A 6,000-nucleotide genomic window follows, 5' to 3' on the forward strand; every position below is an offset into this window, starting at 1 on the left:
GTAGACTAACTAATTTGAACCGTAGAATTCAAAGCAGTACGACACTGCAAGCACTGAGAAACGTGGATAACATTGACAAGCCTTGTCAAAGGGCAAATTAACCCCTTCTCCAACATCTCCCACTGGACCCAAACCATCCCCAAATCATGCCCTCTCACTTAAACATGACCTGATCACACCTATTCCATTAATTTTCACCTTTTAGTCATATAAGATGAAGCGTATCAATAGTCATTATAGCTAATTTCATGCATAGACTCCAAATAGCATATCAGAATTTCTATATGCCACTCAATTGCTTATAGCTATTATTTTGGCTTCTGGGTAGTAACAACACACGTTGTAGGATACATTATGTGTGCAACTATAAAAAAAAGTACACATTTCAAAATGTCACCCGACATCTACTTCAAGATGCACCAATAAACATGCACTTAAAATTGCCAATACTTATACACAAATACCTAGTAGTCATGCATGAATGGATGAATTATGGTCCAAAAATGCTAAGAAGTGAACAGCTATTGGTACATGTGAAATTTATAAATGGGTTTTTAGTTATCATTTTTTTGGTTTCTTTAAATGTAATAATTGGGGTGTTAGTTGCACAAGGAGTGAATGGTTATTGGAACTCTAATGGCTACTGGTGCTCTTCCCCCATGCATTGTGTGTATGTTCTCAATCACATTTTAAAAAAATCTTTTCTTCGAGAACAATTGAAAATAATTGCCTTTTAACAAATCTTAAAAACCTAAATTACTTCCAATAATCAAATTGTTCCAAGACTTCTTATAAAAATGGAATAGATCAAAAAAAATGTCTACCTTTATTAAAAAGATGGCATCTTGGACTCATTTAACATTCATCACTATTGAGATGGTGAGGAAATGGGTGCCCCTAAAATGAAAGTTGAAGGGAAGCATTACAGTTAGTGCCATGCCTGGTGTTCTCTTCTTATTTAAATTTACAAGGGAGGAGGACTTAGTGGCGATCCTTTTTGGTTGTTGGGCCTATGGGAAACACCATCTCTCTCTTTGTAGATGGAAACTTAGTTTTGATCCTACAACATATTTGAACAAGTATGCCCCAGTGTGGGTCCGTTTGTTGAGGCTCCCACTTGAGTTATGGGATGAACACATTTTTGTGTGTTGGTTACTGTTAAAAAGAATCTCCCCAATTTTAAGATCCAGGTTAGTGTTTGCCCATTTTTGTGTGTTGGTTACTGTTCAAAAGAATCTCCCCAATTTTATTACTCTGCAATCTAAGTGGGGAAGTTGGACTTGGGAAATTGTTTATGAGAATGCCACGGTTTATAGACAAAAATGTTCTAAGCCTAGACATCTAATTTCTGACTGTAAGGCCCCACCCAAAAAGCCTCTTAAACAGAAGGAAATAGTTGTTGAGCCTAAGGCAGTGGATAAGTCTTTGGATAGGGTTGTCGTGGAAGATGATAGTGAGGGTTATCCTTTTACTAAAGGGCTCCTCAAGGTGATGGAAACCCCCAACAAGTCCTCTCAAGGGGACCCAAAATGTTTTTCCGCTCTGAATGGTTCCTAGTTGGAAGTTGAGATCCCCTCGACTTCTGCTAATATGGCTTTGGTGGGTGCGTTGGATAGTGCGGTGGCTCAGGAATCACTTGAGGAGGGGGAGATTCCCTCCCCATCTACCACCCCAACTGTATCGTTGTTGTTGGCATCCCAACTTTGGTTACTCCTAGTACATGTAAATTGAGTGGGAACATGGTCTCAAATTTGCATATATTCCCTTTTGGAATTGCATATACTTCTTTATCAAATCTTTATATAACTCTCTTCAAATATGAATATATATACTTATATATCTACTACCATATACTCAAAAATCTGCCTTTTAACAATCTTCTATTCATTCTCCACAATTCTACTGATATATGATATGCCTTTGTACACATTTCACTCTACAAACCCAAAAAAAATCATTTTTTCCATTTGCATTTCTATTCTTCCTTATTTATACCACCATATTCCAAGAGTCATATGCTTTGAAAAACAATCTTTCATTCGAATAGTCATGTAACTTTGTTATACTTATAATAACCAAATTTTAAGGCAAATCGCAACCTTTGGGAAATGATGCCTTAATTTATTCTCTCTTCATCTTTTCTCAAAAAAGGATTAATGCTTATCGAATTTTCCTTGTATCATCGTTGTTGTTGCTTTACCCTTCTTGATCGCATCACTTCACGATTATCGTGGTTTACAATGATTTTTAATCACTTTTTATATATGTCTCAGTCACAGTTGTTATTAATCTTAAGCGACTAATCCTTTATATTGATCGCAGTCTTTTAATAAACTTATTAATGCACATTTCATTCTTTGAAGACAAATTCGTACCTTCTCATGTGAATCAGTATGCATGCTTAATCGTACTATCCAATCCAACTACTTTGTTCTCATTAATGGATATCAATAATTTACTCTTCACCAACCAAAATTGTGTTCTACTAAATCACTTCAAACCCCATAGATTTTGCATCATATTGTCAAAATGTACTTGAAAGGTTTGCAAGGATTGCATTGCATAGTATGAACAAGGCAAAAGTTTGACATAGAGTCTTCATCATTGTCATAATGATCGCAGGCAAGAGTATTCGAAGGTGAATTACCTTCTTCGAATTTTCTCAACAAATAGGCTTAGGCCTTTGCTTTTGCTTTGTTGACACCTTTTGATAACATGTTTAGATTAATGCCACCATTATATATGATCTTAACTTTATCCACATCTCTTGGCCTTTGATATCAACGATAGTGAATCCAAGAATCTTGTCCATCCACTTTGACATTAATGATGATATTTCCATTGGGATTGGGTATTAAGCTCTTTGATATAAATCACATCTATCCAATTCCTTAACAACTAATTGCATTCTCACCTTTGACATCAATGACAACATTCTAACAATCTCTCCCTTTGTCATTGATGGCAACATAAATGTTGTACTCTCCCCCATTCTATTTCTCTCCAGATGTTCTTCAAAATTTTGTCCATGAATGTCTAATTACAAACTCACATCAAATGTACAAGAATACACTTCTCCCCCTGTCAAATATTCTCTAGTGCTCCCCTTGTCAAGGATTCTTTAATGCTCCCCTTGCTCTAATACTTTTCTTTCTTGGATGACTTGTTCCATTGTATCATGGTTTGTATGGGTGACATACTTCCTCTATAATTGTTCAAAAGAGTGCATCATTTCACAAGTTAGGAACTTAGCTATCCCATCACTTCCTTATGTACCTTCTATATCCATGGCTAGTAGATAAGGATCATCTTTTGATATCTTTGTTAGAGTCTTCAATATTTTTGATTGCCGCATCAAAATGATTGTCCTTCTGCTCTTTGAATCCTCTTGTATGGGAGTTTCTTATTTTGTCACTTTCTCTTAGATGATAACTCCTTATTCTTGGTTTTCTACAGTCCTCAATTCATTGCATGGGTTAAGAGCGTACAATATTTTCATCATCTTGGATATTGAATATGCATGTACCAATTGATTACTTCCATTGTTGCTAATGTAACATGATGAAGTAGATTCTTCTCTTTATGCTTTTAACTTCATTTAGAGATTCCTTGCATGATTCTTTTGACATCAATGCCATCATTCTGCATTTCTTGTAATTCTCATCCTTGACATTTATGTTGAAGGAATGCTCTTCATATATCTATGTCTTCTAAGGTATTAATGCATTAATAGGAACTCCTTTAATATGAAGTTGAACATAAGCACGATCAACTTTCCTTCTATCAAGTTAATTATTCTTTTGCCAAACCATGCTTGTCAAATGTGAATATACAAGCATACCCTTTAAGAAAGAGACTCTTAAATCATCACTATTTTTTGGTTAGGTTTTATAAATAGTGTCTTATTAAGATATCGTCACCATTTACTTTTTCATATCTTCTCATGCTATGATGACAGATTAATACTTTCCCAAATCTTCAACTTTATGAAGACACTTATGAACACTAGCTTCATGTACCATCGAGGATCTTCAACATGTCTAGTAGTCCTTTGTTGCATCTCAGCTCTCCTTATTCTTCTTTTCCATAGCAGCCACATTTGTCCTTTATGAACAAGCTCTTGTGTCAAAGACTTTCTATCTTTGATAATCTTTGAAAGGCTAGGCCCATCAAAATTTCATAATGTGTTATTTGGCCAATGTAGATATCAATTCATTATTTTTCCTTGATACCAATAAGTAGATTCCTTTCTTCAATTTTTGTTTCTATCTTCAAGACATCGACTTGTCTTCATTATCTCATTCTTTTCTCCATGGGGCTAAAGGATAATCTCATACTTAGTTGCCCCTAAACTCGTGCTTCCTTTCATGAACTAGGAGGCATTTTCTTCTTCTCTTTCCTTTATCTTCTTCTTCCAAACTTTTATAGGTCTTCCCTTTTGCTTGGTCATGAAATCCTTCATGTGTTGTCTAGGTGGTTTCACAAAACCACTTCTACAAAATTGTGTCATGTGACCATAATTATTGCACTTGTAACATTCAATACTATAATTTAGTTGAGGATAATATAAATTGTAGTTTCTGCTATTCCATCCAAAAATATCTCATTTCCATTCTCTAGTAGGTCTACCTTTTGTTCTACATTCTTTTGCTTTATGACCAAAATGTTTGCATGTAAAACAATAACCGATGAAGTTACTCTTTTCCTATTCATGTGAATATGTTTTGGAGGGAGTGCCCTTTTAACCCTATCCTTTAAAGGATTTCTTGAGTTTTGTGGAACTAGACTCTTCTTGGTTTCTTTATTCTTGATAGGATTTATCATAACTTCAACATATTTTTCTACCTCTTTTGATTTCTTAGATGACTTTTCTTCTACTTTGCTACTTTCTCCTTTGATGGGACTTTTGAGTGTATCAACATAACTCTTTGACTTCTCTTCATAACCTAGCCCTATTTTGTTATATGATGATCTTTGGCTATTAATAATATCTTCCAAGATTTTAGAGCTTTTCTCAAATTTATTCATTTTGATGGTTGTTTTCTCTAATTTATCTTTTAGAGAGGCTACCTCATATTCAAGTTGTTCACAATTTTCTTCCTTTTCATTCAAGTTTGACCTCGTCTCTTCTTCTATTTTCTTTCTCTCATCAATTTGAATTTTCAATTTGCCAATCTCCTTTTCTACTTCTTCAAAAGATTTGGTCTTAGTGCATTCTTCTTGAAATAGGTGCTTGTATTTTTTAACCTTGTTCCTAAGTCTCTCTATTTCATCTATGGCACGATAGAGCTCCTCTTCAAAGCTATCTTCATCATTACTTTCAAGATTCATGTCATTACTATCAAATTGTTTTGTCTCTTCTTCTTTACTCATAAGATGACATTCATCTTCTATCCCTTCAACACTTGTACTAGGTGCTTTGTTAAGAATATCTTTCTTAACACTTTTTATTTTATTACATTTTTTATTTCCCATAGTGTTCTCTTGATCTACCTTCAAGTCATTAGACATTTTTGAAGGAACCTGGCTCTGATACCAATTGTTGAGAACACGGTTATACTGAGAGAGGTGGCGTGTATCAATATAAAAAACTATTATTTTTTCAATTTAATATTATAAACATATATATTTATCCCAAAACATATTCATTGCATATTAACTTTCACATGTGATCTAATTATTATGAACACAAGTAGAACACTATATATATATATATATATATATATATATATATATATATATATATATATATATATATATATAAAACTATTACTTTTTCAATTTAATATTATAAACATATATATTTATCCCAAAACATATTCATTGCATATTAACATTCACATGTGATCTAATTATTATGAACACAAGTAGAACACAATATATATATATGGAAACCCTTACGGGAGAAAACCACAACAAAATTGCTTCCTTATATACAAGAAACTCTTTTACAATATTGTAGGTATCAACTCACTAGAGGCACCAACCTCCCATTCTATT

The sequence above is a fragment of the Cryptomeria japonica genome, chromosome 3, assembly GCF_030272615.1.
Source record: "Cryptomeria japonica chromosome 3, Sugi_1.0, whole genome shotgun sequence".
Classification (NCBI taxonomy): Eukaryota; Viridiplantae; Streptophyta; class Pinopsida; order Cupressales; family Cupressaceae; genus Cryptomeria; species Cryptomeria japonica.